The following is an 18,215-nucleotide window of genomic DNA, read 5'->3' on the forward strand; positions in this document are numbered from 1 at the left end:
GTTTTCCCAGAGGTTTGCTCAGTTAGCTACTGCATCCCTTATTCCTCAGGCAGTGTGTGGAACATACGCTAATGAGAGCTTGATAAATATTTGACGAATGAAGTAGGAAACTTTGTCTTTTTTTTTTTTTAAGATTTTATTTACTTATTCATGAGAAACACACACACACACACAGAGGCAGAGACACAGGGAGAGGGAGAAGCAGGCTCCATGCAGGGAGCCTGACACGGTACTCAAACCCAGGACCCTGGGGTCACGCCCTGGGCTGAAGGCAGGTATTAAACTGCTGAGCCACCTGGGTTGCCCTTTATCTTATTTTGGATAAGAAAAAATGTGGTGTTTTAAAGATCAGAGTGGAAACATACAGCAGAAGGTGATTATTCTGGTTTGCAAAAATATGCTTTCCTTTTAATTAATTAATTAATTAATTAATTTTTTCCTTTTGATTTAACTTCTAAAATACGAGTTAACTTTTTGACTCCTTTTTGCTTGTTTGAGTCCTTTCTGTAGATGAGATCATGTCTAGGTCCCACAGGACCTGGGCTGCCAGATATTTGAAGGACATTTTGGAAGAAATCCTTCATTAGCTTTGGGCTTTATTACCCAAAATGGACGTAGCTTACAAATGAGAAGGACCTAGTGGTGCCTCCCGAGCGAGCTCGTCCCGCGTGGCAGGCACAGGTCCGGGGCCGCCTGGACCCTCCGGGACGGCCAAGGGGGGTGTCTGCTCTCGGTCCCGATTTGAGGGCGAGGACAGGACCGGCGGCTCGGAGAAGTGAAGCCGCCCTGAGGGAAGAGCAGACCCGGGCGCGGTGCTCACTCGGACGGGCCGCGGTCGCCGCCGCGCTTTCTGCTCTCACCGTGACATGGCGCACCCGACGGGGAGGAAAATACATCCATGAGCTGGAGGGAGGGCGCCGTGCAAGGCGGGGAGCCAGAGGTCGGCGCCGACCTGGGGCCCCGGGGCCATCGTGGGGACCTGCGCGCCGGAGCCGCCTCTCGGGCCCGTGGGCCTGGCGCGGGCAGGGGGCCCAGGACGGTGGTCAGTGGTGACCAGAGGGTGTCAGGGCTGCGAGTGTCCCTTCAGGGTCTTCAGGAGGAGCCAAACATCCCCCCAGGCCGCTGCTGCTAGAAATCATACCTAAAAGACGAAGGGAGGAAGAAAAAAGACGAAGGGAGGCTCTGGCGTCGGAACAGTCTCCATGGGCCTGGGGGGGGGGGGGGCGTGCTCGCGTGGCCCGTTGCTCACACCACTTCGGATTCCAGTAAAAACCCGACGCGCCCCTGCAGTGGACTGGTCTCCTAGAAGGTGCGTCCTGTCCTAATCCCCTGAGGGACGGTGGCCGCGCTCAGGCCTGAAGGACACGGCCGCTGGCCCCACACCAGGCGCCGGGAGGGGACGGTCCTGGAGTCCGTCGTGCCGGCCCGCTCAGGACTGTGGCGCCTGCACCCGCGACGCAGCTGGCAGCAGAGTGGGTGCGGGTGCGGGTGTGGACGTGGGCGCCGGGCCGGGGCCCCCTGGAGCCGCGGCGCCTTCCCCTGTGCGCTGGTGCCCCCCAGGCCCGGGGCTCAGGTCTCCCTTCTGCCGAGTGGCCGGCTGGCGCTCGAGGGGGTCTGGAGCTCGGGGCTCCCAGGGCCTGGCGCCCCCTTCTCCTCCGGCCCCAGGTTTGTTCGCTCACTGAGCAGCTGCCGTCGTCCGGCTGTTTCCACTGAAGCCCTGGGCGGCAGAGCGGGCGGCGAACAGGCCGAATCATGCGTGTGCCGGGCACCCTTGTCTCAGGAGCGCCCGCTCCTGGCCTGCGCCCGGCCGTGTCCCCGAGCTCCCGGCCAGTGGGCTGGGGCACCATGCAGGGTTGGCGTGCCCAGGGCGAGGTCACACGTGGCCCAAGGGCACCCTGTGCCCCCACATACGGGCTGGAGGCTGCACCCATCTGCCTCCCTGGGTCCCCCGGGGATGACGTCCGCGTCCCAGCAAGGCCTGCTCTGCAGGGACGCCCACAGGGGACAGTCAAATGCAAAATAAATAAATAAATAAATAAATAAAAATAAATAAAAGCGTGAGCTATCACGAGGATTAAATATACTTGTGGTTTGTTTCGAGTGCCCGGGTGGCTCAGGCTGCCGGGCATCCCACTTGGTTTCGGTGCAGGTCACGACCTCGCGGTGCAGAGAGGGGGCTGCGCGCTGGGCTCTGTGCCTGCTTGGGCTTCTCTCCCTCTCCCTGCTGTATGCTCTCTTTCTCTAGGATACATAAATCCGTCTTAAAAAAAAAACTTGTAGTTTTTATGAGTTTTTGTTTCTGTACTATAGAAGGAACCTTGAAGTAGAGGAGGTTTTCACTGATAGAGTGAAAGTTTTTCATGGTGTGCAGGGCTGATTTTACTTCCTACTGGTGTTTCTGCAACTCCTCTTGGTGCCTTAACAGGGACCTGGGAGTCAGTGTGACTTGGGCTGAAGCATTTAGCTTCTGGGGCACAAAACGATGGTACTGATACCGTATCAGCGATCTCTCTTGCGTTATTTTCAGAAAAGCGGAAGAATGTGCCTTGCACATGATAACTATGCAAAAAATGTTTCTTCAGTGAACGGAGGTTACCAGTAATGATGTCAGTGGGATGAGGTTGGCACGTAGCTGTCAGGGGCTGGGCACGTGTCACTGTCCCTGACTTAGTTGGCTCCTACCTGTCTGACCTGCTAAGTGGGTTTGGTTTTTGTCACCATTTGAGGTTGAGGTAACTGAGGCCACGATCTACCGTGATCGTTGATGCCTCTCTGAGCCCTTGTATCCCTCCCGCTCCTGCATCAGAGTGCGGGTGGAGAACCAGACTTGCATTTCCAGTCACATTGACCCAGACACAGGTTCTCCTGACTTCTGGGGTTATCTTCAGCGTCCCGGAGAAGTGACTAAGCGGTGGAGAACTGTGAGAGACCCTGAGCGCCTTGGCCCGCAGGAAAATGCAGATGTGGTCTGTGGCCGTGCCCCTCCCCTGCTCAGAATCCCCCCCTCTCCGCGCTTCCCTGCCCCCCAGGCCCTCCCCCAGCCGGCCTCTGCCTCCCGGCCCCCTTCCCCTCTGCTTCTGCTTACCTCCCCAAGTGCTGACAGCCTGGCTGCAAGGATTCCATAGTCAGTCTTCATGCTTTGCGTGGAATTCCCTTTCCTTGACAAAGTCTGCCTTGTCCTCTGGGGGAGGCCTTCCCACGTGTGCCGAGGGGCCCCGGATGCTCCTGCTTCCCGCCCACAGAGCATCCTGTGCGGACTCGTGTGTGCCTAAGCTGTGTGCTTCCTGCGAGGCTGTGAGCTCCCTGAGGGCCGGGTCAGGTACCGTCCCCTTACTACAGCCCTGCCTGACAAAAATCAAGGATTTGCCCAACGAAGGGAGAAGAAAGAATTAAATAATTTAAATGTGGTCATGGTGTTCACGGCTCCTTGAACACAGACCTCTTCCTCGAAGTATTCCAGGGGTATTGATGAGCAACTGAAGACCCCCTTAGATTAGATCTAGGTCTGGGAAGACTGTTGGGAGTCTGGCAGTGTGGAGGCCTTGCAGAGGGGATGCAGGAGGAGCCCAGCTCACAGACGTGGGCTCCTCTCCTGCTTCTGCCCCAAACTTCCAGGTCACTGTGGTCAGAGTACGTGACCTCTGAGAGCCTCAGTTTACTCATCTGTCAAATAAGGATGATGGTTTCTGCCTTGAAGAGTGATTGTAAGGCGTTAGTGAGATAATGAATTTACATTCCCATGCACAGTACTGGTAATGAAAACAGAAAGGGTTCCTTCCTTGGCTATTTTTATCCTTATGGGTTACTAGGTGACCTCATTTAATGAATTGATAAATACTCTTACTCTCACATTGGGTTTCCATGTTAGGAAGTGAGAAATTCTGTATTCAATGTGAGTTAAAACAGAGCCTGACTTTTTTTTCTTGAGATTCTTTGGGTAATGTCTCTATGGGGGGCTTTGTCAGTAGTGAAGTATTTGCACATAGTAAGGTTTATGTAGCATATTCCTATTTTTAGATTAAAGGGTCATGTTTGGCCTTTATCATAAACAGAAGCTTATAAACTATAGAAGTTGGGGTGAGAGGATGATCAATGCTGTTCCTTGTTCAAATTGAAAAGCCAAATGACCACAGCTGCAGTCTGATCATTTGATGGAAATTGCTGATAAAGGCCAGTGGAGAGATTAATGAAAGCCCTCTCCTTCTGTCCCTCCCCATCCATGCATTCATCCATCCATCTATCCATCCATCCATATCTCCATCCATCCATCCATGTATCCATCCATCCATCCATCCATCCATGTATCCATCTACCCATCCATCCATCTATCCATCCATATATCAATCTATCTGTCCATCCATCCTTCCATCCATCCATCCATTATCCATATCTCCATCCATCCATCCATCCATCTATCCATCCATCCATTCATGTACCTGTCCATCTATCCATCCATGTATCCATCCATATATCCATGTATCCATCCATCTGTCCATCTATCCATCCATCCATTCATCCATCCATCCATCCATCCATCCATCCATCCATGTATCCATCCATTCAAGTATCCATCCATCCATCCATCCATCCATGTGTCCATCCGTCCATCCATCCATCTCTCCATCCATCCATTCAAGTATCCATCCATCCATCCATCCATCCATCCATCCATCCATCCATCCTTATATCCATGTATCCATCCATCCATCCTTGTATCCATGTATCCATCCATCTGTCCATCCATCCATCCATGTATCCATCCATCCGTCCATCAATCATTTGTCCATGCATCTATAAGAAAAGGAGGGAAGGGCTCTGAATTACAGGGCAGCTCTTGCACGAGAGCCTGAACTGCCTGCTTCCCCATGGTGAGGAGCATCCATCTTTGCTCTTATGGCTCCCGGGTCATCTCAGTGACACAGGGTTGCTGGACAGGCTGCAGTAGATGAGAGGCAGAGCTGAATAAAGATGTGGTGTCCTGGGAAACTGCTGTGCTCACCTCCTCTTGGCCCAGAGCTCTGTGTTGTGGCAGAAAATGCCTGCTAGTTTCTTGTGGGTGTTCGCAGTGGGCCTCTCTGATCTCACCTCTGCCCCCTGTGATCTATTCTTCATGGAGCAGCTAGAGGGATCCTTTCAGAGTGAACTAGAGCTCCTGTCACCTTTCCATGCAGAGCTCTGTGCTGGCTTCCTGCTGCACAGGTGACACCTACACCCTTGCAATGAGCTTTCCTGGCCCCCGGCCTTGCCTCCCATTTCCCTCTTCATCTGCTTCAGCCACCAGGCTGCCTGTCAGAAATGCTCCAGGCACATGTCACTTTAGGGCCTTTGCACTTGCCAGTCTCTCGACAGGAGAGTCTCTTTGGTATCCACATGGTTCACTTTGTTGCTTTATTCAGGTCACTAATAGAACGTCTGCTCATTAGGGGCCTATGACTACTGTCTAAGTATCTCTCTTTACCCCACCTTATTTTTATGAGATTTTAGGGATCCCTCACATATCAGGCATGTAATTATTTCTGTGCCTCCACTAGAGTGATAGTAGGGGCAGGGGAACCATAGCACTGAGTGTACATGCAGTGTATTTCTTAAATGAAACGATATATGACATTAGTTCAATCCCCCCTGTGGATTGTGGACCAGTCGCCCACTTGTCTGTATCTTTGGGAGTTGTGAGGTTTAAATGGGACAGTATATGTGAAAGTGCCTTGTGAACAGTGAAGCACTAAGGAAATGGGAGGTATTTTTTTTTAAAGATTTTATTTATTTGTTTTGAGAGAGAGAGAGAGGCCACAGGTAAGGGGGAAGGGCAGAGAAAGAGGGAGAAGCAGACTCCCTGCTGAGCAGGGAGCCTGATATGGGGCTCGATCCCAGGATTCCAGATCATGACCAGAGCTGAAGACAGATGCTTACCCAATGGAGCCACTCAGCTACCCCGGAAGATATTATTCTTTAATAAGATTAGTTACACACTTAGGCTTTTGGGGTTGGTTCTTTGTCTTTGTTGCTCCCGATGTTCTCGTATTGCTGGGCTTTGGGCTGAATTAGGAAGATGTAATAGACTCCAACTAACGTTTGGCCAGATGGCATCTCTGGTGAAGCCAGCATTTGGCAGCTCTGCATGTAGGTCCAGTTTTTCACTGGCGGAGAGCCCTGAACAGTTGATCATGTGAAGATTCAGGAAAGTTCTAAGTACAGGCCTAAAAAGGACAAAGCCAGAAAAATGGGCTCCTGCGTTCTGAAGTCATTGCCCTAAAGTGGGACTGACAATGGGAAAGGAATCTCTAAGGGTACCCTCTCCTCCCAGTGCTGCCATGTAGGACATGGAGAAAGGGACTTCTAGCTGAGGGCATGGCCATTAGTTGGAGGGGAGTAGTTTGGAAAAGCATTCCCCCATGATGTGTCACAAGACACATTCCATGTGCTTCTTTTGTCCTCAGTTCATTTCTTTCTCCATTTTTTTTAAATCTTAAAAAAAAATCTTATTTAACATAAATGGTTATATTAGTTTCAGGTATACGCTATAATGATTCATCAGTTCTTTGCTCATTACTCAGTGCTCATCGTGGTAAGTGCCCTCTTCATCCCCGTCGCCTACTTCATCCATCCCCCCACCCACCTCTCCTGTGGTAATCATCAGTTCTGTGTACTTAAAAATCTGCTTTTCTCTTTTTTTAAATTCATTTGTTTCTTAAATTACACTTATAAATGAAAAATATGGTATTTGTTTTCCTCTTAGCACTGTATCTGCTAGATTCACCCATGTTGTTGCAAATGGCAAGGACTCATTTAAAAAATTTTAAAGCCAATGTAGTTAACATACATTCTGTTAGTTTCAGGTGTACAATATAGTGATCGATTTTGGTCAGATGAAATGTTCCTTGTAAGCATCAAAATTTAGCTCCTTCTCTCCCAACTCCCTTCCTTTTTATAAAGGTGTCTCCAGATTGCAGTTCCTGGTAGGGTGGATATTTCTCTTCTTATTTTAATTTATTTTCCATCTTTCTTGGCCTGCTTCAACTCAATTCTCTATTGCTTTGTTTTTCTAGTCCTTTCTCCTCTTGCTGCTGCCTGCCATCACTCCCTAGTCCATTTCCTTCCCCACTGAGCTCTTATCCTTGTCTTTTCTTTCCGTGCCTCCCACAGACTCTTTTGGAGCTGGGGCTGTAATGGAGTTGCTGAGTGCTCTTTCCTCATTGTCTTGAGCCCCTGGTTTCTGTGGTTTCATGTTTGCCATCCTGCGGCTTGGCTGGCTTTTCCCTGCATGCGTTTCCATTTGAGAAGGCAAAGAGCAGCAGGCCCTGCGAGACTGCTATCTATAGTTTGACAGAGGGAATGAGAATCGAGGAAGAGAAGAGACAAGAGCACGGAGAGAGATGAGTGTTGTGCAGTGAGCATTGGGGATCTTTGACAGCACTCTTCCTGCTCCTGACTTGTTTCCATAAAGTCCTTTCTTTCCCAGCCCCTGGGGGGAGGTGGGAAGTCTTCCAACTGGCAGCTTGGAGCATGGGAAGAGCATTGGATGGTGGGTGAAGACCTGGGCCCTAACCCTGGGTCTACTATGTGGTGGGACCCAGAGCAAGTCACCTCTTGGTATGAACCTTCAGTTTCCTCAGGGATTGATCAGATGAGCTTTGAGGCTCCTTATGTCTTAGAAGTTTCTGAACCCCTACTTCTCTGAGTGAGCACTCCTGATTCTTTTATCTTGCACTGGTCCTTACTTTGTAGGACCGTCAATGCTCTTGTTTAAGAAAGGCCTCCATGTATGTGCGCGTGTGTGCATGCGTGTGTGTTCGTATGTGTGTGTGTTGGTGGTACACTGTAGAATTCGTGTTCTGGCGCAGATAGAATGAGAAGGACAAAGGGCACTTCTTTTGACTTCCTACGGAATGCAGAGCTATGTGTTCTACCCTGAGATAAGAATATAGATGATTGTGTCACTCTTTGCCCAGGAGTTATCAATTCATGAAGACTTAGGGTTCTTTGTATTCCTGATAGTCTTGGTTTTGGTTGGGCACATTCAGTGCTGGCAGTAGACCCATACTGACCTTCATATCACACTTGGTTTCACATATGTCTGTAGACCTCAAGCTTTAAATGATAACCAAATGAGATTATTGTCTGCTTGCATTCAACCTGGAGCTGAGGAGTTGATGACTTGATAGTTTTTCCTGTCTTGGAAATGGAAAACTTGTTCGAGATGTGAAATAGAAAAAGAAGTTGCGGTAACTGTAGCTTCCAATGTGCAGAGGGTATCCTAGAGTCAGGGGGCCTTACAGACACTAAGCAGGTGGTGTTGAAATTTCTTTCTTGAAGGAAAATAATTTTTTCCCTCAAAGGAAAATGCTTTTTTCCCCTCAAAGGAAAATGCTTTTTTCCTTATGTAAAAAGTAATACGGGGAACTTTAATATATAAAATGGATAAAATGTCTTTACTGTTAAATATATTCTTCAAATTTAAATATGCTACATTTATTATTTCAGGACAGTGACCTAGCCTGGAAGTTCAGGTCCTCTCCAGCATATTAAAACCTGGGAAATAATACATCATAGTGAATGTAGTCTTCTTAGATTTAAATATAATTGGAAACCTATTTTCCAAAATGAAATTTAAGTGGCATGCTTAACTCTCAACAGGCTGTTAGTGTCCATTACAATCCAGAGTCGCCCGATCTCAATTTGAAAACTACTTAATGCAAAGAATGAACATGAACTAACCATCAACCCAAGGAGCAAGGACATTGACGCAAAGGAATAAGGGAGAGATTAATTTAAATACACACACACACATACACACACACCACTTATCTAGACCCACATATTTTTTTTTGTATTGAAGCTATTAATCTAGAATTATATACCAGGTATAATTGCTTTTAGATTTGTAAGACCAGATGGGTCTGTTTCTAGCCCCATTCTCTCTTATAATACATAAATAAGCAAAAACAAACAAAAAAGCGCTGTCTTCTGGTTGTGCTTATTCCTTCTAGGCTAAAGCAATCTTTGTCGTCTTTGGACATCTCTGGTTCTTAGAAGGCTCTCCCTGGAGACCTGAGCTCTGTACCCTGTCCTTCCCTCCATTGTTCTGGGCTTTCCCCTGTGGGGCCTACAGAACATGTCAGAGCCCCTGTCTGCATGATAGACCTTCAGATATTTGTAACAGTGACCGTTCAACCATGATTCTTCTCTTCTTTAGCAAAACAGGCCCAGTTCCTTCAATTGTTCCTCATGTGACAACATGGTTTTTGTGTCCCGTTGGCATCCTTGTCCTTTTCCTCTGAATGTGTTGTCATTTTGTCTGTATTTAAGCATTCCGTGGCCCAGGTATGTCTGATGGAGAGTGGAGCCAGACCATACGCATTCTTACTGGAATTCCTAGATTTTCACCCATGCAGGGTATAGCAGAGTTAGCATCTTTGCACAGCTGTGTCAGTGACAACTCCTGCTTAGTTGATTATTGGCCAAAATCCTAACCAGCATCCACTTGTTAAAGTGTTTTTTGCTTCATTTATTATTTATGTACTTGATTATTTGGGAACCAAGCACAGGACCTCTCTGCCTCAAGAATTACTGGGATAATTTAAGAGTAGAGCTTAGAATTGGAATTTTCTTATATCTCAGCCGGTTCATTCCTGCTATGATCTGCATGAAATGTCAGATATATTTTCAGTTTCTAGGAGTTCTATGTTTTCATACACCTGTGAGTAAGTTAGTGATTTTATTTTATTTATTTATTTACTTTTTTAAGTTAGTGATTTTAAAAGGAAGCAAACTAAGACTTTTATTTATTTATTTATTTATTTATTTTTTTAATAAATTTATTTTTTATTGGTTTTCTTTTTTTTTCCCAGCTTTATTATAATCGACAAATAAAATTGTAAAGTATTTAAAGTGTACATGATGATTTGAGAGATATATATATATAAAATGAAAAATCTCCTCTCTTCTGGTTAATTAACACATCCATCACTTCTCATATTTCCTTCCTCCCTCCCTATCTTCCTTCCTTTTCTTTCTTTTTTTTTTTATTTATTTTTTATTGGTGTTCAATTTACTAACATACAGAATAACCCCCAGTGCCCGTCACCCATTCACTCCCACCCCCCGCCCTCCTCCCCTTCCACCACCCCTAGTTCGTTTCCCAGAGTTAGCAGTCTTTACGTTCTGTCTCCCTTTCTGATATTTCCCACACATTTCTTCCCCCTTCCCTTTTTATTGGTTTTCAATTTGTCAACATATAGAATAACACCCAATGCTCATCCCGTCAAGTGCCCACCTCAGTGCCCGTCACCCAGCCACCCCCACCCCCCGCCAACCTCCCCTTCCACCACTCCTAGTTCATTTCCCAGAGTTAGGAGTCTCTCATGTTCTGTCTCCCTTTCATGTTCTGTCTCCCTTTAAAAAAAATAAAAAACTAAGACTTAAAGCCTACTTTGTTTTTCTTGAGGAATTGGAGTAATTTACTGATCTCTGTCATGAATTTTTTTACTCCAGCTTTGATACAGAAACTACAGTGTGAATATAGTTCTATATTTTATAAAACTACAGTGGTTCTATAGCGGTGAATCATCCATCAAGTGTGAAAATCGTGGAGAATTTTTGATTTGTGTGTATGTATAACTGAATTTATTGCAGAGATATGAAAAATGGGTCAGCTTTTAACATTAACATATATATTTAATTTATGATAATTGCTCCTTTTGGTAAATAATTATATTGACTATGTAATTCAGATCTTTTATATCCTTGTCAATTTTTTTGGTCCGCTGCTTCTATCAGCTACTGAGAGAGACGTGACAAAATCTAACTTGTGATTTTGGGTTGGTCTAGCTCTTTGGCTTGTGAATCTTTTTTTTAATCTTTTGAAGGTATTTCAGATTTCATATGATGATACATACAGATTTGATATGATAATAACCTCTCTTTCAACTATATGCCAAGCTCCTCTTTCTTTACTAACATGCCTTGCTTTAAAATCTACTTTTTCTGATACTATTTTGGCCATACTTGCTTTCTTTTTTTTTTTTTTTTTTTTTTTACTTGCTTTCTTTTGGTTAGTATATCTTTTTACTTTCAAGATTTCTGTGCTTTTTTTCTTTTATTTTTTGAATTTAAAAATTCCATACCGACCATAGTGGTATTATATTTGGATCACTTCATTTACATGAAGATAATTGCTGGTATATTTGGAATTATATCCTATAACTGTCTATTTGACTTATGTTTTATGTTTTCGTTTCTCCTGTCGTTGTGATTGATAAAATGTATATGTGTATATGTATATATATTTTTTAAGATTTTATTTATTAGAGAGTGCAAGAGAGAGTGTGAGCTGGGGGAGAGGCAGATGGAGAAGGAGGGGCTGACTCCCACTGGGCAGGGAGCCCTATACAGGACTCGATCTCAGGACCCTGGGATCATGACCTGAGCCGAAGGCACACGCTTAACTGACTGAGCCACCCAAGTGCCCGAGGAAAACATTTTCTAATTGGCTTTTTCTTCTGTAACTTGTTAGTTATGTTTTTCTACTGTAACCCTCAGCTTAAAATGTACATATCTGACATAAGCATAATAAGCTATTACTTTTAACATTTTCTTAAACTGGTAAACATTTGAATCCCATTTTCCTTTCACATTATTGTCAGGCATTTTAGTTTTACAGATATTTTCAACTCCATGACATCATTCCTATTTTGTACATTAGACATTAATATATTTTGTCCACTCTTTGATATCTCCTCTTTGGGTGCCTGCTTATGTTGGAGATCATTTTATTTCTGCTTGAATAGTTCCTTTTAGTGTTTCTTTTAGTGCTTGCCTGCTGGCAATGAGTTCCCTCAGTATTTGTTGGAAGCATTTTAATTTCAGTGTCATTTTTAGGGATTTTTTTTTTCTTTTTGAGAGGAGATTTTTTTTTTTCTTCTTAGGGACAGAGGGAGAATGAGGGAACCCAAGCAGACTCCCTGCTGAGGGTGAGGCCTGATGCGGGGCTCCATCTCACAGCCCTGAGATTATGACCTGAGCCAAAACCCAGAGTCGGACACTGTGAGCCACCAAGGGTCTGACTGAGTCACCCGGCTGCCCCAGGGATGTTTTTGATGGGCGTGGACTCTTAGGACCTCTGTTACTTTATTTCATCGCTTTAAAGATAACATTCTGTTGTCCTCTGACTTCCATAACTTCTCTAAGGGGTTCCCTTTTCTGGAATTTTTAAGGCATTTTGTTCTTTTTTCCCATAGTTCTCTGATGCCTTTAAGAATATGACTTTAAAATTTTTCTGTTTTGATTTTCTGGCTGTTATCAGCAGGAATATTGGACTTCTGTGATCTGTTTTATCCTGTTTGTAAATGGAAGCCATTCCTACTTGAAAGGATCTTTCTTTCTTTCTTTCTTTCTTTCTTTTCTTTCTTTCTTTCTTTCTTTCTTTCTTTCTTTCTTTCTTCTTTTCTTTGTCTTTTTAGCTTTTGTTTCTTTCTTTTTCTTTCTTTTCTTCTTTATCTGTTCTTGTCTTTCTTTCGTTCTTTCTTTTCTTTCTTTCTCGTTCTTTCTTTCGTTCTTCTCTGCCTTCCTTCCTTCCTTCACTTCCTTCCTTCCTTCCGTCTATCTTCCTCCCTTCCTTCCTTCCACGTCCTTCCTCCTTTCCTGTTCCCCTTCCTTCGCCCTTCCTTCCCAGTCCCTTTCCTTCCCCTTCCCTTCTCCCTGTCCTCTTCCCCTTCTTCCCCTTCGTCCCCTTCCCTTCCCTTCTTCCCCTTCCTTCCCCTCTTCTTCCCTTCCTTCCCCTTTCCTTCCCCTTCCTTCCCCTTCCTTCCCCTTCCTTCCCCTTCCTTCCCCTTCCTTCCCCTTCCTTCCCCTTCTTTCCCCTTCCTTCCCCTTCCTCTCCCTTCCTCTCCCTTCCCCTCCCTCCCCTCTCTCTCTCTCTCTCTCTCTCTCTCTCTTTCTTTCTTTCTTTCTGATTTTATTTATTTATTCACAAGACACACAGAGGCAGAGGGAGAAGCAGGCTCCCTACGGGGAGCACGATGTGGGACTTGATCCCAGGACCCCGGGGTTACAACCTGAGCTAAAGGCAGACGCTCAACCACTGAGCCACCCAAGGGCCCCTGAAAGGGTCTTTCAGAAGAAATGTCTTAGAAGCCTTTTATGTAATTTTAGTGATCTTCCATAAAAAAAAAAAATTCTGTTATTCCACTTGGATTTAACCAATTTATATTCACTTATGTTTTATTGATTTAGTTGTGATTTGGGACAAGAAATTTGAATGATCTTGTTATTTTACACTACACAAAAGATGGTTAAAACATGCTTTGAATCAGTGGCTCCTAAACTTTTTAAATCATCTGCTCCTTGAACACTTAGAAGAATCTCTAATTAAAAGACACCTTCTCTCTCCACAAATGTCTAAAACTGGGCATATATCTTGAGGGGCCTAAGGAATACTTCTCTTCTCTCCCCTTTCAGCTGTACCCCTACCTATGGGTTTCAGGATGAGAGTCTTTGTATTAAATATGGAAAATATAAAGGTTGAGGTTAATGTAAAGGTCTAGTAAGTCAGTAAACACTTGCCCACTGCTGTTTTGCCCACAGTAACATGTTGGGAAGAAAAGTATGCTGGGCCTGGGGCTGGTACATGTGGATTTGATGTGACTTGTGGCCCTGCCACTCACTGGACCTGATGGTACCAGGGTTCTCGTTTATGTGATAAGAGTCATAATAATACTTCCTAGGTCTTACTGTGGGAAAAAGATTAGAAAGACACAATAAAGCACCTTGTGGTTGTGAAATACCATGTGCACAATAGATAATATATGTGTACAGATATGTGTGTATCTATAATATATGCACACAAAGGAAATAAGTTCTGCATTTTCTCATGTTGGTTTAAAGAAGTACTTAAACACAGTAATTTGGAATAAAAGACAATGCTCATAGTACTTTCTTTGAATTGTGCTTGAAGAATGTAAAGAGGATGACCTAACTTGTAGGTTGGGGTAGAAGTCAAGATACTGCATACTGTTCATCTGGGCTCTGGGATCCTGAGGTAGTTAGTATAACTAGTTCCTATACTCCTATTTACCTACCTATAAAATGGGATTATGCACTTTAAAAAATTCTCAGGAATCTCACAACATTTAATAACACACTACTCTGCAGGGAAGGTTCTGTGTAGAATAATTATTATCTTTTTTTTTAAGATTGATTGATTCATTAATTCATGAGAGACACACATACAGAGAGAGAGAGAGGCAGAGACACAGGCAGAGGAGAAGCAGGCTCCATGCAGGGAGCCCGACGTGGGACTCGATCCCAGGTCTCCAGGATCATGCCCTGGGCTGAAGGCGGCGCTAAACCACTGAGCCACCAGGGCTGCCCTAGAATAATTATTTTTTTGTTGTGAAGACAAGTTTCCGATGTTGAAAACAATAAAATTTGATAATTCACTTAGGGCATTATGTTGATATTGGTTTTAATGGCATATATTAGTAAACTTTTAATACAGTATTTAGCACCTCACTGAACATGTACTTTTAATGTGCTCCTGTCCTAAGGGTCACCCCATGTAAAGGCTGTGTAGGATACCTTGGAACACAGCACTACATCTTATTATCATATGAAAAGGTCACCATTGTCATTAAATGGTATTTACCATGTTCCCATTATTATTTGGTTCTATAGAAGTTAGAGTTGAATGGATACCTTTGAGAATACGGCAAAATCCATAAACCTTTCCTCAGAAAAATGGACACATACACATATGAAGGGAGTTTCGCCAACAATTTTAAAAGGTACCCAGACCTCCTGAAATCCATTTATGAATCTTCCTGCGGCTCCAAAGTAAGAAACACCACTATAAAAAGATACATGCTTTGTTCTCTCATTGCCATAATTTGAAACTGCAGTGTTTATTGCCTATTCATGCCACATATTTTAGAGACTAGTTCGTGAAGGTTGTTTGGCAAAAGACATTGTTACTGACCATGTATAATTATGCATAGATATGTTGTCTGTAGAGAGTGAGAGTGAAGACGGGAGGACATTAGCACAAGGATATTCAGTGATTAGGATAATATAGGCACCAAGTTATTTAAGGCATTTAGATACCTAGTTTAAAGAAAACATATTTAGAATATGCACATCAATGCCAACCATTTCCATCGTAAAGGTCATTAGAAGAAGAGTAGAGTAGTTGGATGAAAGAAATAGTCTAATGGCCAATAAGATTGAATACCTTTTCTGGTTCTTTGAGAAGAAATCTAGAGGGGAGCCTGGGTGGCTCCATGGTTGAATGTCTGCCTTTGGCTCAGGTTGTAACCCCAGGGTTCTGGGATCGAGTCCCACATCGGGGTCCCTGCATGAAGCCTGCTTCGCCCTCTGCCTGTGTCTCTGCCTCTCTCTCTCTCTCTCTCTCTCTCTGTGTGTGTGTGTGTCTCTCATGAATAAATAAATAAAATCTTTTGGAAAAAAAAAGAAGAAATCTACAGATGTCACAGCATTTCAGCAGAAGGCTTGGTCTTTGAGAATTATTGATGAGTTTTACAAGTAGAATTTCTGGAAGAAGATGTTTCTTGATAAAAAAACGTTGGTTTAATTGTGTGTGTGTGTGTGTGTGTGTGTGTGTGTGTGTGTGTTTATGTTGAGGTGTATTCAATCTGGTTATAATCTAGCTTTCCTACTCAATATTTGTTCCCATTTTCCATGCTACTGGTCCATAGAGATTTTAGAGGGGTATTTGAGTACTTTTTATTTGGGCAAGAGAAAATAACAGGTGGTACACCTTCACTATTCAAAAAGAAAAGGGACTAACTGTGAGGTTCTTCTCAACTGGTTCACTTGAGAAAGTGAACATTCTGACCTACTTTAGGCAAATGTGAATGCAGATGTCAATAGAAAAGGGAAGACCAGAATTCTTGAAGTTGAAATTTGAACAGACCACTAACAATGTTAATGCTATTTAGCAGTATCTTTAATAAAAGTGGAGAGTAAGTTTCAGGGATAGGGGAAAGAAGACAAATGAAACTGATGAGGGAACGGTTTACTGTCCATAAATTGGGAAATAAAAGTTTTGGCAAGGTGGTGATGAAAATGATACCCGTGACCAGCACAGGGGGGCAATGGAGTTTGCTAGAACATTACTGAGAAGCAGTTTGGCAGTTTGCAACCAGCTTTCACATTTTTGGACCATTTCTGGAATTTTATTCTACAAAAGGAAAGCATAAAGTGATGTACATGAAAAAGTTTTTTGTATGGTTTATAATGTTAAGCTAGAACCACTCTTAAAGTACAACAGTACAGGGATGATAGGGGGAAATATTAGAACATCACGTTTGATGGAATGCAAATAAAAATGGTGCCAAAATTCAGAAGAGGGAAAAGTACTTTCAATAGAAGAGAGAAGGGCACAACCAAATGCGTACTCACTCCGTGAGGAAGCTCGGTAAGGGTTAGCTGTGCATTGAACAAAGACTGGAAGGCAATAAAAGAATGAAAACAAGTTGATACATTGGGGTGGCATCAGTATAGACGGGATTTAGATATCTTTCATTGCTGTCATTTTGTTCGATACTGAAAAATTTTAGACAGCCTTCTAACTTAATGTGCTTAAGGATTTTTGAGTTTGATAATGAATTAATTGGCAATTGAGATACATGATGTGAGGCCTGCTTTTGCTCCTAACAGGTAGCTGTTTCCAAAACATTTGGTTGAGTTGCCTGTTCTTTCCCCCACTGGCTAGAAATGTCACCTTTATGACATAACCTCCCTGCATCTGCTTCTAGACTCCGTACTCAGTGGTCTGTCCCTGTGCCCGTCACATTGCTTAAGGCGTTATGGTTTTATATAGATTTAAAAAAAAAAGGTGTTATGGTTTTATTGCATGCCTTGCTTTGTGGTAGGAGACGTTCTGACCGCACTCCGCACAGGCCAAGCACTGTCATTCTCCAAACTGTTTCTAGTCTTGTGCTTCTGTTCTTCCAGATGCACTTGGAAACAAGCCTCTTTCATTTGAAAAGTGTTTGGGTTTTGACTAGAGCACGTTAAAGTTTTAGATTCATTTGGGGAGATAATTTTTGCCTATTATGCCTCTTACTGTGTCCAGAAGTTTTAGTGAAATGAGTGTGTTCTTTCTTTTAATTTTAATTTTGTGATTTAAATGTCATTAATTAACAGTGTATCATTAGTTTCAGAGGTAGAGGTCAGTGATTCATCAGTTGCGTAGAACACCCAGTGCTCATTCCATCACATGCCCTCCCCCATGCCCGTCACCCAGTTACCCCGTCCCCCTACCACCTCCCCTCCAACAACCTTCAGTTTGTTTCCTATGATCAAAAGTCTCTGTGGTTTGTCTCCCTCTCTGATTTTATCTTATTTTATTTTTCCCTCCCTTCCCCTATGATCCTCTGTTTCTTATATTACACATATGAGTGAGATCATATAATTGTCTTTCTCTGATCCACTTATTTCGCTCAGCATAATACCCTCCAGTTCCATCCATGTTGATGTAAATGGCAAGATTTCATCCTTTCTGATGGCTGAGGAATATTCCATCATGAATATATAGACCACGTCTTAACTTTGCGCAGTGGCAGTATCATAGCCAATGAGGTTTATCTGAGGCACGATTATTGCTAATTGAAAACTAGACCATGTCTTCTTTATCCACTCATCTGTTGAAGGACATCTGGGGTCTTTCCATAGTTTGGCTATTGTGGACATTGCTGCTGTGAACGTTGGGGTGCAGGTGCCCCTTCAGATCACTGTGTCTGTATCCTTTGGGTCAATACCTAGTAGTGTAATGTGCTGGGTCATAGGGTAACTCTATTTTTACCTTTTTCAGGAGCTTCCATACTGTTTCCAGAGTGACTATACCAGCTTGCAGATAGACCCATGAAAAAATGCTCTACATCAGGCAAATACAGATCCAAACCAAGTGAGATCCCACCTCACACCAGTGAGAAGGGCTAAAATTAACATGTCAAGAAACCACAGATGCTGATGAGGATGTGGAGAAAGGGGGAACCCTCTTACTCTGTGGGTGGGAATGTGTGTTATTATAAGTTTGGGGTATAGTAGATTCACAGAAAGATGATGAGACGTGTTTAGTATTTCTGCACAAAGTAGAGTGATTCTGGTACTGATGCCAGTAAATCCCTTCAGGGAAGTGTAGGGCTGTAATTGCCTGGAAGTGCAAATTGACTCCAGATGGGGAAACCACGGGGGCACAG

The 18,215-nt window shown here is 43.8% G+C and overlaps 1 protein-coding gene and 1 pseudogene across 14 annotated transcripts in view; both read left to right on the forward strand.

Annotated features, from left to right (window-relative positions):
- The window catches only part of ARHGEF28 (Rho guanine nucleotide exchange factor 28), a 289,007-nt gene that overhangs the window by 100,241 nt on the left and 170,551 nt on the right, over positions 1-18,215 (forward strand). The gene's annotated exons all lie outside the window — the stretch shown is intronic.
- LOC112660697 (U4 spliceosomal RNA) lies at positions 17,562-17,717 on the forward strand (annotated as a pseudogene).

Source organism: Canis lupus, chromosome 2, assembly GCF_003254725.2.
Source record: "Canis lupus dingo isolate Sandy chromosome 2, ASM325472v2, whole genome shotgun sequence".
Classification (NCBI taxonomy): Eukaryota; Metazoa; Chordata; class Mammalia; order Carnivora; family Canidae; genus Canis; species Canis lupus.